We start from the raw sequence: 19,258 nt of genomic DNA on the forward strand, positions 1-19,258 counted from the left end.
GAAAGAAAAGAAAGAAAAACTATTGTCAGAATATTTTATTTTGCATTCCTCCCAACTTAATTCCTCTGCTTTTCTCTGCCCATCCCAACATTTGCCATCAGCTCAGAGAGCCCTTGACACAGCAGCACCGGCTGTGATTTCTGCTGCGGTATTTGCATACTGAGAAGTTTCAGGGTGAACTTTCCGAAAGGGCAGACAATAGACCTGTGGACACTGAGTCCCTTTTTACTGAAGGAGCCTCGTCGCTCTGGCTGTATCTGAATTACAGTTTGAGCAATGACTCACCTCCTCCCCTTACGCTGACCTTAAGAGCCACAAGATACGCAGCAAAGTATTCGTAACTCGAAGCAGCTGAACAAAAAGCATTCGTCAAAGAAGGAGGAGCAGGATTGGGAAGAAGAGGAATTCGTTCCTCTCTCTTCCTCCCCACAGCCAGCTTAATTTCTTAAGCCATGGGGCTGGACTCGTGATTCAAAGAAACCTTATATGTGCTGGGACAGACAGGGGAAATCAAAGTATAAATGGCCTTTGTTTCACATGGATTATTGCTATTTTTCCTGCCAAGGAAGGGTAGGTGAGGGCAGCCGGTGATCTCAGAGAGTTCCCATGGGATCCTGAGCCAGGCAGAGAGGCAGGAAGCTGCTTTGCCTCAATGAGTCGGGGGACACAGAGGGATCGGGAGCTGTTCTCTGTTCCCCCCTGGCTGGCAGCAGTGATTTAAACGAGTTTTTAAAGTCAAAAAGTGGATCACTTCCTCCCATGATGCCATTGTTTTTTGGGAAGAAAAACATGTTGTGGTTTTCCAAAGTTCGGATGTTTGCAAAAAGCCCCCAAAGTGCCATTGGTTGAATAACACTCTTTTGATTAAAAATAAAAAAGAAGGAAAGCATCACGGAAGCATCTGTGTCAGAACACATGTAGTTTATGAACAAGCCCAGAAACAGTCTCCTTCATTGCTCAGCTGCAGGCTTCAGACCAGCAAACAAAACAGCAAAACTACAACTGTGACTGTTAAAACCCATCATTCCAACCCATTCTGAGCGTCACGTTGATGAAGGACCCAAATCCAGTTCTTATGCAGACATGGAGAAGTGCATCTGGTGGTCACAGCTCTGGGCTGGGTACAACATCCCCACCTTTGCTGCTGGCTTTTCTCCTGAGGATCTGCAACGCCAAAAGGGGTTTGTCAGGGTATCCTGGAGACAGCACAGGCCTGGTTTGTAGAGGCGGCACGTAAATATTTACTGAGCCCCATAAAACCAAATCCAAAGGCAGGAGCCCCAGACAATGGTTTTAAGCCTTTGCTCTACCTCATGTTTCTCATCCGCAGCACGTGATGGGTAGTGTGTGCTGTTCAATTAGCGGCTCTTTGCCAAATGCCTGAAGATTTCTTTTTAGTCTGGCCCCTACAAATGCATTTAGAGGAGCTCAAGGGCTGACAAGTGGGTCTGGCTGGACAACAAAAGGCTTTATTAACCCCGGCTGCTTGGGATCACCTGCACCAGTAAATTAAACAGCACCAGGGAACAATCCTGTGCTCACTTTAGCTTTTTAGAAGGAGGTTTTGGGGCTAACCAGAAAGCTTCCAAACTGCTTAATTTGGGAATCACAACCCAAAAGGTGGTGGGGATGCTGTTACTCTGCCTTGGAGAGGCAGAAAGGGAGCTTAAGAACACAGTCCTCATGCACGGCCCTGTCCGCTCCAGCTGGACATCAGCCTCAAACACATTTGTTTTACTAACGTACATGTTGTTGTTACTCTAAACAAACCCACAGCCTCCAACCCCACCAAAACAATGCCAAATCTGAAGAGCAGACTGATTGTCCCTTTATGGAGCAGATAATTCAAGAGCTGCGATGCTGGCCTGGCAGGTCGAACCCCTACTGCTGTTAATGCTGGGCTAAGTCAGTATTTGTAAACACAGCTCCTGCTCTTCTATTATTAAGTGGAGGAGAGAGGGGGGATTGTCCAGCCTTCCTTGGAAAAGCCCATAAAAGGAAGTAATGTTCATTAAAGAAACAGTTCTGGCTTCCGAAACAAACACTTACTTCACCATTTGTTTTTACTAGTTATCTTTTTGTAACTGAACGAAGGTTAAGCTTATTTAGAATTGGGAAAAAACCCAACCAACCGAAGCAAACCCCAAACAAACCCGTGTTTATGCAGCGGACTGCAGTGTCTCCAAACTCCTAATCATCCTGCCTTTTATAGCACGTGATGGGAAGGTGAGAAACCAGAAGAACTCCCAAGGCCCTTTTCCAGTGTGGAAATAAACACCGGATACTCTGTTTTAGTGCTTGTTGCTTACAGTTTCTTATGAATGCCCGTGTTTCCTATGGATACTCATGACACACAAAAAAAGAATATATATATATATAACCTGACAGAAAGGTTCTGGGGACTATAAATGTGATTTAGGGACTGAGGAAAAGGAAGGCTGAAATGAATGGAAAATGCTTTCATCAAGTTCACTGTAACCTGGATCAGGACCATTCTTTTCCCTTCTTAAAACACATACTAGATCCAACCCAGACATCAGTACTTTCACTCTCCCCAGCATCTCGCACCGCATCTCAGACCATCCCTGCGTCTCCCTCTGCTCACATATATACATAAATCTTCACAAAAGGGATTCCATGGGATTCGCCAATGGGAAGTGGGAAGGGCAGGGATGATGCCAAAGCGGCAGCTGGTGTGGGAAACAAGGCAGGGCTGCCAACTCTAGCTGCCGGGAATGTTTTACCTCCGGATACTATTTGCGATAGTTAATTTAAGTCATTACATGTGGGCAGGGCGATATGAGCCACGGTCCTTATCAACACACCTCCGTGTGACCTTGGCATTGGTACATCTCTGAACAGGCTATTTTGGCCTCACACCCAGAAAGTATTTCTGGGGACCTCACGTATGGAGATTATAACTACGTGCCCAGCTCTCATCCCAGCTACGGTCCCCTGAGAGTTAGAGTTGAAGGACAGTGTGCAGCGGCTCTGTGCCTCCAGCCTAGGCAAGCAGCAGATTAAGCTACCTTAAGTGATTGTGTGCTTAAGGTGTTATTTGTGGTCCGTATTTCTCCTGATACATTCCCACCTCCTCCCCCTTCCTACATATACCCTTGTCCCCATGTGTGACAGCCCTGTACGCTACAGGATAACTAACTTAATGTCACGGTTAACAATAATAAACTTAATAATTAATAATAATCAACATCATTTATGTTGCCAGTGGCATGCAGGGCAGAGAAAATGTGAAATGACAGTGACCCAGGCAAGAGCAGACAGCGGCAGGTTCAGAAGATGGAGCACGTTCCTCCAGTAGCTGTCCTGAGCATAAGAGTGGGCCCAGTGTGATTAAATGGTCTTAAAGGAAAGCAGAACTTAATGTTTTATATTATAAAATATATCAGGATCAACCCATTGGGTTCTCACATTTTAGAAAGAAGGAACAGAAAGAGCTTTTTTTTTTTCCCCCCTTTTTCTTTTTTTTTTTTTTTTCTCCAGGGTAGATCTTTATTTTTGTTGTAAACTCACAATCTGAAGAATGTCCCTGGTCCCTTGCCAATTTGGCAATTAATAGACAAGAGTAAAACCCCATCAGTTCAATGGACTAACATAAAGCAATCCTCAACACCTTCAGGAAATATTTTTTGACAAATCCACCTACAAATGCAGTGAATTCTCACTGCACTTGTTCTGTTCTGTGATAAAAGCAAAGCTGATCTGCACACCCACAAAGGAGCACAGAAAGACAACAGCAGGAGGGGCAGCCTAAATAATGCCCTGTCCCAAAGGCTCCGAGGCCCATCCCAGGAGCCATCAGCCCATCAAAGTCTGCACCAGCCCAAAGGAACACAATGGCACAAACATAGTTGGGAACCTGAAATAAGGACTCAGAAGAAGGGACATCCTGTCTGGGTCCCTCCCAGGGCTGGTCCAGGACAGCCTCAGCCCCTGTGTCCAGACATGAAGCCCACCCAGATGCTCAACACCAGAGCATGTTTGGGACTGAGGGTGGTTGCTGGGCACAAGGGACATGTTGTAGGGTACAGGGGAAAAGCATTTGAGGATTGCACAAGATCTGTGTGGTCAGTCAAACAATATTAGCAGAATGATTTATTTCTTGATTTTTCTTTTTAAAGAGATAGGTTTTAAATGAAGAAAAAGATGTAGAAAATAATAATGAAAAAAGTAAGAAAATAAATCACTGCACTCCCTCTCATCCCCCCAAGTTGTAAATATCCTACACTAAGGTATAGTTTGATCCCTTTTTGATGCCTACTTTGCCAGCACTACTTCGAGGAGATCTCTGTTAGCTCACATTAGATGCTGACAGTTCAGGATCCAGCTTTTGCCTTCTAGCCAGTAACTCACATTAAATCCCCAGCGTGAAACACACTTCACTAGTTTGAAGTTGCCAGCGTTACCCAGACACAGTGTGTTGGGCAGAACAGCACAGAGGCAACAGAGAACAGCATCCCTGTACAGAGATATTTCCAGCTTTCCATTCACTGCCTGAATAGTCCAGAGGTCCCAAAGTCCTTTAGACACAAAACCCATGTACCTACCTTTCCCAATGGAAGCTGGGAAGGACAATGCGATTAGCTGCAGCTCTCTCATGATTGATGGTGGCCATCACATAACCCTTCTACAGTCCACAGTATTTTACAGCTGGAAACTGTATACTGCAAGGAATTGAGATTTGCTGGAATTCAAGAAGTGCTGTGCTAAAAGGTTTTGGCAGCAGAACTGTGAGTGCCCATTTTTCAGCAGCACAGCTCAGATCCCCCTCCCCTTGCAAAACCTCCAAAGACGAATTAGTTTCCCAGCTAAGCCACTCACAGCTATGTTGTTACAAAGCCTTTTGGCAACACAAACAGGACAGCCTCAAGCATCCTTCTTTCTGTTTTGTGTCTTTCTTTCCATCCGCACTCCTCATGAGTAACTACTTGAGCAACCCTCGGTCTGAAAGCCCTGGCCTTGGAGAGGATGGAAGGTTAAATCTTGCTTTACTGCATCCACAGAGGCCCCGAGTAGTCTCAGAAGATGTCATCCTGGGGCAGCAAAAAGCCTGTCCCTGGAAAGATACACACAAATTTCCACCCCAGGTCTGTGCTTAAAGGAACAATGGAGGGGACTGTTTCACTCCAAACCACAGGCTCCCCTGCCCTGCCCTGGCTCATCGCTGGCTGCCTCCCACTGCCCGGAGCTGGCTGACATTTAGACAGAAACACTTCATTGGTCTGACACCTTGCCAGAGACCTCTGAGCATGAGGCTTCTGCTACGTGAGATAGACTGTGCAATTATGAGACAGCCTGGCAACCCATCAGAGTTAAACATAGGGCAGAAACGTGAGTCACACTTAACCAGATGATGCTGGGAGCCCCTGCAAGACCTCTGTTCCACCTCCTCCAGCTCCAGGAGATCAGTCTTACCAAGCAAGGAAGGCTGCATGAGGGCTGTACGCACAAGAGGGTGCTGCCTGTGACCCAGTACAACCCCTGTGACTTCAATCTGATCATGGTGTGACTTCTCAAGTGCTCCTGGCACCATGGGACTGGCAGGCAAAGGTAAGCTCCATCCTCAGACACAAAAAGCCACCACAGCATGCAATGTTGGAAAAGCACCAGCTGCCACGTGACCTTCCCCTTTTCCATCCATAACTTAATTAAAATGGAACTGTGCTTTGTTCCTTGGAGCTAACAGGTTCCTCTCTTCCGTGAATCATTAAATGCTCAAAGGGATGCCGTAGGTGCTGCCGTCCCATGTGCCCACAGCCACACAAAAGCAGCCCCAAGTCTCACCAGCCATTTAATCAGGGAGAAAATGATCTGTAACTCTTCTACCCCATCCCTGATCATCCAAATCTGACTGCCACTGTCAGACAGGGTCGCAGCATTGAAGTCAGGCAAGACAGTTGGTGCATCAGTCTTTGATTTATTAAAACGCTCACCCCAAGCAAATCCAACTCATCAAGCAAATAAAACCATTCAGGGACATCTAAGCCATAAGAAAAAGTAGCTTTAGACAAATCTGAAGACAGCAGCTCCTCCATGCTCCTTGGATGTGGAGCCAGCTATTAGTCTGTGTTTCATCCATCACAGTGAAGAAAAGAAAAACTGGAGATGGTTTATGGAGCATAAAGCATGACATTCTAGGTGCAAGCATCTGAAATGAAATCATTACCTACTTGTGTCTTACCAGTGAGCAGGCTCGGGCTGGCCAGGTACACAGGAGTTCTCCCTGGTACTCTAACACAGCCTGCCCTTCCCACATGCGTAACAGGTCCGTGCAGCCAGGGTAAGCAAACAGCTTTTCATATAAGATGAGTGTAAGATTAACAGAACCTTGGGTGGGGAATTTGCAGTCTGTTGCCTCAAAATAAATCTTTATCTTGGCAGACATTAAAAGGCATGTTGCTGAGCGGTCTGGAAGCGAAAACTCCCTCACAGTGCTTGAGGAAAGGGCCTTCTGGCTCAGAAAGGGTCATGAGCCTGCCCGTACCCTCAAGCTGCCGTTCCTGCCTCCCTCCACCAAGATGAAGATGTTTTGTCCTCCACTGCCTCCTCCTCCCTCACATACCAAGAGTCAACTCCTGTAAGGGGTGTTTGGCCTAGAGCAAATATTGTTTTTATCCTGCCTGTGTTGAGCAACTGAAGCTCTATATCACATTTTGAACCATCAATGTTACGCAGCCCCACAGCCCTGCTTTGCAGAGGATGAGTTGGGGGAGGGTACCAGTAATACCCTAGGACTGTAGCTACAGGACAAGGGGTACTGGTTTTAAACTAAAAGAAGTTACATTCAGACTGGATATAGAGAAGAAATTCTTTACTGTGAGGGTGGTGAAACACTGGAACAGGTTGCCCACGCAGGTGGAAGATGCCCCATCCCTGGAAATATTCAAGGCCAAGTAGGATGGGGCTCCGAGCAAACTCATCTAGTTGAAGATATCAATGCTTATCGCAGTGGAGTTGGACTAAATGACCCGTAAAGGTCTCTTCCAACACAAACTATTTATGATCCTATGATCAGAGGGCTGGAGCACCTCTCCTATGAAGACAGGCTGAGAGAGCTGGGCTTGTTCAGCCTGGAGAAAAGAAGACTCAAGGGAGACCTTATAACAGTCTTCCAATACCTAAAAGAGACCCACAAGAAACCTGGAGAGGGACCTTTTACAAGGGCATGTAGTGACAGGACAAGGGGAAATGGCTTTAAACTGACAGAAGGGAGATTGAGATTAGACATTAGGGAAAAATTCTTCCCTGTGAGGGTGCTGAGGCGCTGGCACAGGGTGCCCAGAGAAGCTGTGGCTGCCCCATTCCTAGCACTGCTCAAGGCCAGGTCGGACAGGGCTTGGAGCAACCTGGTCTAGTGGAAGGTGCCCCTGCCTGTGGCAGGGGATTGGAACTGGATGAGCTTTAAGGTCCTTTCCAATCCAAACCATTTTGTGATTCTATGATTTTATGAATAAACAATGCTGATGCTGCAAATTCATTCTAGGATCCCAATCAAACTCTCTGATAAATGCTGTGCTCTCTACTACCATATCTTCATAGAGCACCTGATCTTCAGCTTCGAGAAAAGCAAAAGTAGGCTTGGTGTGAAAGACAAGGCTGCAGGGGGGCCCAGCTCCCTCCTTTGGTGGCAGCAGCTATGCAACTATGACATTCACCTATCACTGGGAAACACACGAATGACTGGCTATAAAGATAAACTCAGGGTCAAATTCTTTCCAACGGGGGCTATAATGTAAATAAGCCACTGTTTATGCAATATCCCTTTGTTACTGCGGCCAGGCTTGGTATCCTGTCAGACTTGTTGAAAAGTTCTGCTGATAATGTATCAAAATGTGCCAGTCTGAACTTCTCCAGGTCATTACGGTGCCAAGGGAGTGCTCAGGCACATCTGCAGACCATAAAGCAACCACCCTTTGCAAACTGGTTCGTTGGTGTCTTCTTCATGGGATAAACTGTGAGAGGCCAGTGAAAAGGATGGTGAATTCAAACTTAACGGGCAGCTCCACTGCTGACCTGTTTGTGGTCCATTCCTTTGGCTCAACTCTCAGACCAAGTATTTTCAGGACAAAATAGGAGCCCCAGGACGAGAGCATTGTCCATCCAAGCCGTGAACAGCAGTGATTACAGCTGAGAGGGTGCAGGCTGACAGGTTTTACCAGGGATGTGCTGAAAACCAGCAGTAGGAAACTAAGCCGCTGGTAGTAACATCTTCCATAGCCTCTCTCTTGCCAAGTGATTTTGGAGGTGCGCTACACCTTTGCGCACACTCTGTTGTCAAGAAATGGCACCTCTGCTTCTCTGGTGGTACTTCAATTTCATTCATATATTCCAAGCCCCCTTCCCCACAAACACATTGTTGTTTTAAACAGCAAATATATCCCTACAAGCTCTTAAAAACGTATTCTTTTCCTTCTTCATTCTGTAGTCTGCAATGCTGGACAGACACACAGGTTTAACCTGCTGGGTGACTATGGCAGCTTTTCTGTGGTAGGTCAATATCAATGAATGGGTCCGGAGGACTTTTTGTGTTGTCTTTATATATAGGCTGGAACACTAAGAGTCTAAAGCTGGGGCAATGACAACAGTAACTACTGAAAAAATCCTAAGCTAAAATGCACTCACTAAGATTCATTCACTCTATCTCTGTGAATAGCTCTACTTTGAAGAGTTGCTTAAAAACATGAAGCAGAAACTGGACACATAAAAACTGCTGTTTGATTCCTGTTGACAACCTTTGATGGCACAGAGTCCACGGTGAACTGAGTGCCCTTGTAATCTCTCAACCTTCCCATGCCCTTAGGTTATTTGTAGGCTGGGATCAAAGCTCTACTACCCTGTCCTTGGGAAAAACGAGCTATCAAAGGGGTTTCCAGGACACCTACGTGCGTTTGCACCTAGCCCAGTTTTTAAATGGCTCATGATAGGTCAACTGTAGAACTGGCAAGGAGATTTTCAAGCACAGTTTATGCGGTTTTTGTGATCAGATTGTCAAAATTGAATGAGTAGGTACAATTATTTTCTACTTTGATTTTCTGTTTCAAGCAATTTCCAAATACGAAGCATCTTTGACATTTTAAATGCAAAATTCTAGATCTCATTTTGCAAAAAAAACCTCCTAGAATACGGCTATTTGTGGTAATTACAAGAAAGCAAGACATTGAGCAGTTCAAACTAAACTACAATTGTAAAGAGCTCTATTTTCACTCCTGCTAGGAGAAATGTGAAAAAAAAAATTATTGCTTCTTCTTTTAGGTTTTACCTTCATACTGGGCTGTGTTTCTTTTAAAGTCTTGCCAATTCCCCAGAGACAATAAGAATGCTACTTTCAGGTAATCCAAATACAAAAAGACAAATAAAGGATGGCAACAGCAGTAGTAGAAGTAGACGCAAGCTCTAAGTATTGTAGAAGCGAATTCCTGTTCGTGCATTAGTTTCAGTTTTATAGGATTACAGGCAAGGATACAGGATTATATGGGATTATAGAACACCTGGAATGAAAGGTGGAAGGTGTTTTGACCCTGGCTGGACACTGGGTACCCACCAAAGCTGCTCTGCCACTGCCCTCCTCAACTCAGCAAGGGAAAGAAAATATGTTGAAAGGCTCATGGATCACGGTAAGGACAGGGAGAGATCATTCAGCAATTACCACCATGAGCAAAACAGATGTGACGTGGGGAAATGAGTTTAATTTATTACAAATCAAATCAGATTGGATAATGAGAAATAAAAACTTAATCCTAAAACACCTTTCCCTTCTTCCTGGGCTTAACTTCTCTCATGATTTTCTCTACATCCTCCCCTCCAGTGGCACAGGGGGATGGGGAATGGCGGTTGCTGTCAGTGCATGACACGTTGTCTCTGCTGCTCCTTCCTCCTCATAGGAAGAACTCCTCACACTCTTCCCCTGCTCCAGCATGGGTCCCTTCCACAGGGTCAGCCCTTCAGGAACAGGCTACTCCAGTGTGGGTCCCTTCCATGGAGCGCATCCTTCAGGAACAGACTGCTCCAGTGTGGGTCTCTTCCTCTGCGCACTACCACTGCTGTTGACTGGCTTGGACATGGTATGCTGGTTTCAGCTGGGTCAGAGTTAATTTTCTTCCTAATATCTGGCACAGCGCTGTGCTTTGAGTTTAGGAGCGTAATGTCAGTAACACATTGATGTTTCAGTTGTTGCTGAGCAGTGCTCACACTAAGTCAAGGACTTCTCAGCTTCTCATGCCCTGCCAGCAAGGAGGATGGAAGGGCACAAGAAGCTCAGAGGGGACACAGCCCATATTGGCCATATTGGCCAAAAGGGTATCCCACACTATATGCTGCTATGGTGAACAGTAAAACTGGGGGAGTTCGCTGGGCAGTGGTGGCCCACTGCTTGGGGACTGCTGGGCACCAGTCAGCAAGTGGTAAGCAAATGCATTGTGCATCATTGGTTCTGTATATCCCTTTATCATTATTAGCTGTCCTTCTTTTTCTGTCATATTAAACTGTCTTTAACTCAACCCACAAGTTTTACCTTTATTCTAATAATCTCCCCTGTGCCCTTTCCCTGGGTGGAAAGCAAGTGAAAGGCTGTGTGGTGTTTAGCTGCCTGCAGGGTTATACCACACTTGGCCAGTGGTGAGTCCATCTTGGAGCTGACTGGCACTGGGCCTATCAGACACAGGGTAAGCTTCTATCAGCTTCTCACAGAAGCCTTCCCCATGTTACCAAAACGTTGCCACACAAACCCAACAGGACAGAACTCAATCACATTGACAGCAGGCACTTTTCTAGACTGTCTCTGAGCATGCAGCTCAAAAACATTCACCAATTTCTTGGATAAAACTGCAGGGAAACATATGACTATAAGTACAGTAGTTCACATGGAACAGACTTCAAAGGATATGTTGTAAGGAGCTGTGATTTCTGATATTAAGAGAGTGATTAGCACACTGCAGGGACCTTCATGGCATTATAATTCTAAATGAAGAGAAAGAGTAGATGATAATGATAATATTGATGGCATTGTCAATAATCCCTAAAATCTTGGGAACATATTTCTGTGCCCATGTGAGCATCTCCGACTCTCTTTGCTGGGATTCCTGCCCTGAAGCAATACCAAGCAGCTGTTGGCAATGTGAGGTTGTTAACTGGAGTTCACACTGATGGGCTCCTCATTAAACCAACAGCGTTTCTCTTACAGTCGATGACACCGACTGATACGGCTCTGCATTAAACATTTATTCATCAGGCAGACTGAATCCACTCTGGAGAAGGTTTAATGACACCACAGGGATTTTCTCCTTCATTTACCTGGGATTTATGTTTAGTCTTTCTGGTGCTACAAAGGTGTCAAACTGCCCGCAATTAAATTCAGAGGTGTTTTAGCATCTGTGCCTAGTCTGGACCTGGCAGTTGGGGCAAGCTAGGACAAGGAAAAATAATACTTAATGTTTTCCATTTATTGTTCACACTTGGGAGAGTTTGGCAGCCACAGTAAGTTTATAATATCAATAATACATTAATAATATATCACAGATACAAGTTACACATTTGATAATTAATATACTGTGCTACAAGCCAGAATTACAAAGCCACAAGCCACCTACTTTGATTGTTCACTTATACATCGCTAACAGGAGTACTTGACCTATTTGGATTCAAATGCACTGTGTGCTCTAGCTCCCAGCCCAGGTGTCACCCTGCCTCAGTGCATATGGTGATGTTCCCATTCCAGCTTTTGTCCTACATCTACAAAGGTGTTAGCAGTCAAGAAAGAAATGAATGGTTCAGACTGCCTTTTATCCAGAAGACTATCAGATCTTAGGTTGTCTCTAATACCCAGAGGACAGAAATAGCTGCCCAGGGCAGGCAGTATGAGTATGGCCCTTTGGTACCCTACCAGTGGGAGTTTTGCTTTACACTATGTGGTACCCTGGGTACAGAAAAAACCCACAGCATTTCAGTGAGGAAGATATCTTGTCTTTTTGTCTGGACTTTCAACGTGGTTTTGGAGAAACAAAGATTAGCACACATCAGAGGGGCACAGAAAAGTCTTCCCATAATCCTGAATATGAAAATATGTCAAGAGCTGCGTGCAAAATGGATTTGCATACATCAGAGCTGCACACACAGCTGTTGGACTGGGCATCCTGAAGTACATTAAAAATGTTAATACTGAGTTATGTGGATGCTGATAATTGAATGCTGAAGAAACACATGCACACATGCACAAAACTGTGGTATCTTTTCCACTTGTCTTACTTAGATTGTTCAAACATAAAAAGAGAGACTGCTAAGGTAGCCAGCAATCCTTGAATATTTAAAGGCTTTCTGGTTCAAAGAGAAATTCAAACTATCATTCATCCATACAGGAATAAATACCAGAGGAAGGGTTTAATTTATTTAGTGCTAAAATTTTCAATTCTAAAAAGTCATCAATACTATCAACCATTGATTTTGTAAAATCAGGTGTTTTAACACAAGCAAGCAATGATCCATTCGATATTACTTTGGTCTTGCACTCTGCAGTGCTGCCAACCACATCCTACCTAGTATACCAGGTCATAGCAGGCCAGATGCTGGAAACATCAGTCTGGATTTACTCTTCTACATAAGACGAAGAGTGGAACAGGGAAGATAGAATCATAGAATCATAGAACAGTTAGGGTTGGAAAGGACCTCAAGATCACCCAGTTCCAACCCCCCTGCCATGGGAAGGGACACCTCACACTAAACCATCCCACACAAGGCCTCATCCGACCTGGCCTTGAACACTGCCAGGGATGGAGCACTCACAACCTCCCTGGGCAACCCATTCCAGTGCCTCACCACCCTAACAGGAAAGAATTTCCTCCTTATACCCAACCTAAACTTCCCCTGTTTAAGTTTTAACCCCTTACCCCTTGTCCTGTCACTACAGTCCCTGCTGAAGAGTCCCTCCCCAGCATCCCTATAGGCCCCCTTCAGATTCTTAGGCTCTGATTATCAAACCAAGACAGGAAAGCCTGTGCTGCTTACTTTTCCCCAACAATAATTCCCAACATCTGCCCGGTTGGTGGTACATTATAAACTAAGAACTTTTAATCCTGCATCAACGAAAAATTAACACCAGTCCTACATGGGCTGTTTGGTGTTGGTCACAGACCACATCTTCAACCTTGGGGTCACTATCCTTAAGTGACCATAACAGCACTGTGGCAGCACAAACCCCACAGAGCAGCAATATCTAAAGCTAAATTCTGTTTTCTGGTTCAAGATCACCTCTTCCTTTCAAACACTGAGAATGGGATCCCACATTTATTGCAATATCTTTTCTCTGTCTGAAACATCCTTTCTCTATCTGAAACATCCCTCCAGTTTTGGTGGGACAGGGAAGCTTTTTCTTTCTGTTGCAAGCTTTTGTGCATACTACTGTTGCAGTGAATGCAGGATCTTGTTCCCACTCTGTAACTTTTAAAACAGGACTTACACAAATATCACCACTTACTCTAGCAATAAAGCTCCTGGCAAGTTTTAATGGGCACAATGTTAAAGGCTAACAGTCCCCACTGACTGCAGGCAGCAGAGCCCTGGGGCTCTGGGTTTTCTTTTAAATGAGCCACCAATTTGTGTCAGAAAGTTTGCTTTGTAAGTGGAAGCTACAGCATTTTTATTTGTGTTTTGCCTTTATTAGGTCATTTCACCTTTAATTAAAGCCTCTCAAGGATTTGCCAGGAACTGTACACCAAGAGACTCTTTAAAATACACTGTTGCCCTTGGCTTTAAACCGGGTAGGATGAGTTTGTAATCGCTTTTATTACATCCCTCTTTCTTAAAAAAAAACCCCATAAAGTGAACGCTGAAAAATAACGACTGCATCCAAGGGGAAGTCACTACGAATACAGCTTAAACATTCCCAGAGGAGAACTGACCTATGACTTCTTATGGAGGAGCTGTCGCGTCAGCTGAAGGGCATCGCTGTTTTTAAGATGCTCTAAAAGGGGAACGTTGAACAGAACATGGTAGTTGCTGTTGCTGGGGTGTTCGCATCCTCAGGAAAAGATGGTGGAAACCGGGGCATCCTGTGCCTCAACAGACTGATGGATCACTCCTAGGTCTTTGTTTAGAAGATCAAGTTCCCTGTGACTGGCATCGCTGCTGCAGAGATGTTTCCAAACTTGCAGCTGATGTAAATGGCTCTCATTTTACAGCCTCTTGTATTTCTCTCTTCTGAATTTCATTGACCCTGCTCTGATTTACGTGCATGGCAGATTTGGTGCATCACTGATTTGTATAACAGTGAGGGAAGTGTGGGAGAGAGATGGCAACAGGGCTCACAGTGACAGCAAATGGCATACGGAAGGAAAAAGACTTCAAGATTTACAAATACATACAGTCATCTCTGTTCACAGAGCTACTGTCAGCCAGAAAGGCAGCCAAGGAGAGGAGTGCTTACTTCTCAGGCAGCCATCCAGTGAGGTGCAGCTCCTGCCTGACACCCGAAACTGAGGTGGTTTGGCTTTAGTTCTGGACATTCGTTCATAGCTGGGTGAGGTGCTGAGAGGTTTCCTCCTACGCATAGAAGGCATCAACCAGTTACATGTGACTGTTTTAATATGTTTGTCTAACTCCATCTGAAAACAGCCTGTAAAGGAAATTCTCCTGCCTTGCTGAGTGATTTAAAACCATCCCTTGCTTAGAAAACAGCTAAAAAAAGCCCTTCCCCAAACTCTCTTTTAATTAACAGTGTTAAAGAAAGAAATTGAAGCAAGACCAGCATTCAGATATAGCACTATGCTGTGAACCTTTCAGCCCTGAATCAAAACCAGACTCTTTGGAAAAGCCTCAGAGCATCGCCTTGTAGCGTCTGTGAGTATCCACGTGTGCTGAAGCTGCACCCTGGCTTGCACAGCCATGTAGGGGTACAAGAATCATAGAATCATGCAATATAGAGTCATTTAGGTTGGAAAAGACCTTTAAGATCATTGAGTCCAACCATTAACCTACCACGGCCAAGTCAACCACTAAACCATGTCCCTCAGTGCCGCATCTATACACCTTTTAAATACCTCCAGGTGACTCATCCACTTCCCTGGGCAGTCTGTTCCAATGCTTGACAACCCCTTCAAGGAAGAAATTGCTCCTAATATCCAATCTAAACCTCCCCTGGGCAACTTGAGGCCATTTCCTCCCAAACCATTGCTTGTTACTTGGGAGAAGAGACCAACCCCACCTCACTACAACCTCCTTTCAGGCAGTTGTAGACAGCAATAATGTTCCCCGAGACTTCTCCAGGGTGAACAACCTGAGAAATAATGTCCCCCAGGTTCCAGATACAGATGGCCTGGGAAACAGCTTCAGCCTGTGATCCCATCCCTCATTTACAGGCCATGACGCTATGCTGGGAATGATAGGGAAAGTCCTGGGATGCACTGGGCCAGGTGGGGAGGGGGACTAGGCTGAACAAACTGCACACAGCCACATACACATAGCCCGTAGGGACAGCAGGGGCTATGCTTTACCTAAGAAAACTGATTTTGCTCTTTTGCACATACCCAAACGGTTAAAGCGTTTCTGTAACTTTCCTTTGTCCTCACCTTTTCACCCCAAGGTAGAGGAAGAAAGAGGAGAAGGCACTAGGAAAGAAGATTTGCCTGGATTAGCTGGGGGCAGGAAGGGTGTAGGAACAGGTTTACTGCCCTGCTGACAGGGCTTACAGTTGGAATTAACCCCTTGTATGGGTCATGTTGCTGTGTGCAAGGAGGTAGGGGGCATGCAAGGACCTATACATTGCACAAAATTCTGCTGGTCTGAACCAACCCAACCTCCCACTGTGATAAAACCCTTTTCTATAGCAGGAGCCAAAACAAATGAGAGGGATATTGCCCCTCTTCCTCCCCACGGCTTGTATTAGAATCACAGAATAGTTTGGGTTGGAAGAGACCTTCAAAGCTCATTTAGTCCAACCCCCCTGCAATGAGCAGGGACAATCTTCAAGTAGATGAGGTTGCACAGAGCCCTGTCCAACCTGGCCTTGAATGCTTCCAGGGATGGGGCATCTACCAACCTGTTCCAGTGTTTCACCACCCTCACAGTGGAGAATTGCTTTCTTATATCTAGTCTGAACCTAACCTCTTCTAGTTTAAAACCATTACTCCTTGATCTATCACTACAGGCCCTAGGGTATTACTGGTGCTCTCTCCAACTCATCCTTTGCAAAGGGCTGGAGCTGCATAGCACTGGCCGGGCAAAACATGATTTTCAGCTCAAGTTGCTCAACACAGGCAGGATAAAATCAGCTTTACATAAACAATGGGGGTGAGCTCCACATTTAGTGGCCGGGCTCCATAGCATCGTCACAGCAGACAAAGGGAATGAAGAAGTTTCTGCAGCCCCACCAGTGGTCCCGGGGAGGATAAAACCCCTTTGCTGCCCAGATGCCCGTCAGCAACATTCCCCCATATGCAGATGAGGTTCCTGCAGGCAATACCTGCCCCAAGCCCAGAAAACATGGCTTTGTGAGAGTGCACACTGGCATGCAACGTCCTCCTGTCCCCAGGCTACCTAGCCCTGATGTGTAAAGTTGGCTTGACAAGTATTGCACGTTGCTTCAAATTGGCCAGACATCTTTAAATGACTGTAGAAATACCAAGCTAATTAAGAAATTAAGAGGGAGCTGTCTTCCTGATGAGCAAGCAAAAGAAAGACACCAATAGTCCCAGACAGTCAAGAATTAAAATAAAATTAAGAAAAATACAATAAATCCCTGGCAATGCCAGACTCGAAGTGACAAAATCCGGGTGGCGTTTGAGGCTGCACGGTGACAAACAAAGCACACAGTGCTTTCATTTGGGCTCTAAGGTCCCACAGATACTGAGCATCCGCCCCTTACTGGTTTCCACAGTTTTAGCCACCCATCACCCCCACGAAGCCAGAGCAAAATCCCTCAGGATTGCTGTTCCTCAGAGTGAGAAACCCCTAATTTACCCATTTTCAGCAACATCCAGCTTTGGCTGACAGCACCTTTTGTCACACTCATACACAGACATCGCTCACCCCCAAAGACAGGGCTTCAGTATCACTTTTGAAGTGCACTGGGAAGGTGTCACAGAACTTATCATCACTGCTGTTGTCACCTCCTGACCCACTGAGGCTGGTTTGCTGCAGGACGATTAACCTGGGACCAAACCAAGAGGAGAAGGTGGCACATAAGGAGCCGGTTCGACCCCCAGGACAACTCTTTACCACAAGCCTTTTTTACTGTAATCCCTCCAAACACCACCGTGCACAAGACACGCAGCTGCCAGCTCTGCTTTATACATGGAGAAGGGGTAACCGAGCCTGCAGCCATCCATCTTTATCACCCTTACAGAGCTTGAGGCAGAGATGCAACATACATCCCCTGCTCCTGACACAACTCCTTGCCTTTCCCACTGCATTCAGTATTTCAAAGTTAAATCATTTAGGTTGGGACAATAACAGAAATGTTACTTTGCCCTTTGCAGCCCCCTTCACACCTCTTTTTCAGGGCTGTGTTTAAGCCTCCAAGCAGTTGTTAGGCAGCTGTCCCTGGCAGGGGTAAGAATTAGTTTAAGATGGAGCTGGCTGCTGTTCCCATAGACCTCTGCCAAGTCTCTATGTGCTCCTTCCCTGATGCTCAAGCAGAGCAGCCGTTTGGGGTGGGTGCTTTGTGCCTGCAGCAGAAGGAGGGGGTTATTAGGCAGCCTTGTAACAGATTGGGTTCTGGACAAGGGAAAAGCTTGCTGGCGCAGCGGTCAGCTGTCAGGGACATCGCCTGTGACATGCCGAGAGGCAGCGAGAGCCTAAGACTGGAGGAAAAAAAAGCAAAGTCCTTCAGTGCCATCTGTTTAAAGGCAAGGAGGGAGAGAGGAGGGGGAAACGCATGTGGAACTCTTTATGAGATACAGTAAACCACAGACAGAGCGAGCACTACCAGCTGTGCCAGTGCCTGCAAAGGGCTGCAGGGCCCTCCGGCAGCAGCAGTGCTGGTTTGCCTGGCACCAGCCACCACAGTTACCTGCTGCTTCTACCTGCACCTTGGAGACACTGTGTTATTGTCACCCACCTTGTTATTGTCACCTAACCTATTCAGGATCATTTTTTGAGTGTGACAGGGGTACATCTTATCAATTCAAGGTTTTTATTTGTTTGCTTTCTAGCTATGCCTGTCCATGTGGGCATACAAGCCCAGATTTCACATATTGCCTTGCTCTAGGGCAGAGAAGCCACATAGAATAATAGAATAGCTTGGGTTGGAAAGGACCTTAAGATCATCCAGTTCCAACCCCCCTGCCATGGTCAGGAGTGCCTCACACAAGACCACGTCACCCACGGCTCTGTCCAGCCTGCCTTTGAACACTGCCAGGGATATAGCATTTGCCACTTCTCTGAGCAACCTGTGCCAATGCCTCACCCCCCTCACAGTAAATGCATCTGCTCCTCAGATTTGAACAACGCCATGGTCACTGAGGCTGCAGGGTTGTAAGTGCTTAGTATGACATTACCCACAGGTTCCTTAGGCAGAGGGCAATCCAAGTCACCTAGGGATGATGGAGCAGGTGAATGGAGGTGGATAAGCTCTTGGGTTGCTCCCCACAAACAGCTGGGACGACAGCTAGGACACACACCTTGATCCCACCCTTTCAACTCATACTTGCAATTTCAAAGTTAAATTCATCCACTGAGCAACCATGGGGCTTGTTCCCTCCATTGGCAATGTGGGGAGCCTTGCTGCGGTGGTTTGACCCTGGCTGGACACCAAGTGCCCATCAAAGCTGCTTTGTCACTGCCCTCAGCTCAACAGGGGAAAGAAAATACAGTGAAAGGCTCTGGGTTGAGATAAGGACAGGGAGAGATCATGCACCAGTTACTGTCACAGGCAAAACAGACTTGACATGGGGAAATCAGTTTAATTTATTGCCAATCAAATCAGAGTAGGGTAATGAGAAATAAAAACTAAACCCTAACCTCACCCCTCCCTTCTTCCAAGGCTCCAATCCTGATTTCCTCTACCTCTTTCCAGCAGCACAAGGGGACAGAGAATGGGGGTTGTGGTCAGTTCATCCCATGTGTTTCTGTCTCTCCTTCCTCCTCAGGGAGGACTCCTCACACTCTTCCCCTGCTCCAGCATGGGTCCCTCCAGGAGGAGACAGTCCTCCATGAGCTGGTCCAATGTGGTCCTTCCACATGGTGCAGTATGTCAGGAATAGACTACTCCAAGTGCAGGCTCCACTCTCCATGGGGCCGCAGGTCCTGCCAGGAG

At 46.0% G+C, this 19,258-nt stretch overlaps 1 protein-coding gene across 8 annotated transcripts in view; it reads right to left on the minus strand.

Moving 5' to 3' along the window:
* ST3GAL1 (ST3 beta-galactoside alpha-2,3-sialyltransferase 1) overlaps positions 1-19,258 on the minus strand; it is a 74,415-nt gene that overhangs the window by 24,694 nt on the left and 30,463 nt on the right. Inside the window, exon 1 of one of the 8 annotated variants that reach the window (XM_065669000.1) lies at positions 6,200-8,893. The exons of 5 other annotated variants lie outside the window; for them this stretch is intronic. The gene's annotated coding sequence lies outside the window, so the exon portion shown is untranslated. Of the gene's footprint in view, positions 1-204; positions 225-1,031; positions 1,043-6,199; positions 8,894-19,258 lie in introns of those variants that run through there. 2 more of the 8 variants (XM_065669002.1, XM_065669001.1) reach the window with 2 other exon arrangements.

Source organism: Lathamus discolor, chromosome 2, assembly GCF_037157495.1.
Source record: "Lathamus discolor isolate bLatDis1 chromosome 2, bLatDis1.hap1, whole genome shotgun sequence".
NCBI classification, from domain to species: domain Eukaryota; kingdom Metazoa; phylum Chordata; class Aves; order Psittaciformes; family Psittacidae; genus Lathamus; species Lathamus discolor.